Source organism: Homarus americanus, unplaced genomic scaffold (genome assembly GCF_018991925.1).
Source record: "Homarus americanus isolate GMGI-L3 unplaced genomic scaffold, GMGI_Hamer_2.0 scaffold21569, whole genome shotgun sequence".
In the NCBI taxonomy this organism is placed as follows: domain Eukaryota; kingdom Metazoa; phylum Arthropoda; class Malacostraca; order Decapoda; family Nephropidae; genus Homarus; species Homarus americanus.
Genome location: NW_024715704.1, coordinates 10,001 through 10,923, shown reverse-complemented (window position 1 = coordinate 10,923; position 923 = coordinate 10,001). Strand labels below are relative to the sequence as shown.

At 44.7% G+C, this 923-nt stretch overlaps 1 non-coding gene across 1 annotated transcript in view; it reads right to left on the bottom strand.

Annotated features, from left to right (window-relative positions):
* Positions 1-911: 911 nt before the first annotated feature.
* The window catches only part of LOC121857936, a 4,359-nt gene continuing 4,347 nt past the window's right edge, over positions 912-923 (bottom strand). Inside the window, exon 1 of the ribosomal RNA XR_006087301.1 lies at positions 912-923. This exon is cut by the window's right edge and continues 4,347 nt beyond it. This is a non-coding gene — a ribosomal RNA (large subunit ribosomal RNA).

The window sequence follows — 923 nt, the reverse complement described above, 5'->3', positions numbered from 1 at the left end:
CAGACACTTTTTGTTAGATGGAGATTTCGCCATCGAGCTGCAGACGAAACTCTCCGGCGAAAGTAGTGGTTATAGGTTAGGCGTCTGGGTAGGTTGTTGAAGTTGTCTGTATTATTATTATTCTATAAAATTTAAGGTCCCTCAGAATTTACCACCACGTCACAGATAGTGGTGGTTGCTTGGATTATTTCTTTGTCTCTTATTGACTTCGGGTGGCTAACCTCTATAAAATTGAGGACACCAATAGACTTTGTACTAAGGTTAGGTTAAACAGACACTTTTGCTGTAATGGAGGATTTCGCCATCGGGGAGCGTGACGAAACCTCCGGCGAAAGTAGTGGTGGTGGCTGCCTGTATATCTCTATAAAATTTAGGCCGCCAATAGACTTTACACCAAGGTTGGCTGCTTGGATTATTTCTTTCTGTCTCTTATTGACTTAGCCTCTATAAAATTGTGGACACCAATAGACCCTGTACTAAGGTTAGGTTAAACAGACACTGTAACGGAGGATTTCGCCATCGGGGGGCGTGACGAAACCTCCAGCGGTGTGGACTGCACCACGGTTAGGTTAGGTAGTAGTGGCTGTCTGGATTATTTCTTTGTCTTACTCAGGCTGGCAAGCCTCGCTAAAACTTTAGGACACCAATACACTCTTCTACTACCAAGGAGAGGTTGTTGGATTATTTGTTTGTCTATAAAACTTCAGGACAACAACACACTCTCTACTACCACCAAGGAGAGTTGTTGGATTATTTGTTTGTCTCTTACTTAGGCTGGCAAGCCTCTATAAAACTTCAGGACACCAATACACTTTAACCCAGGTTAGGTTAAACAGACACTTGCGCAATGGAGCAGGCCGCTAGACACTGCTGCCGCTGCTGTAATGGAGGATTTCGCCATCGGGGGCGTGACGAAACCTCCG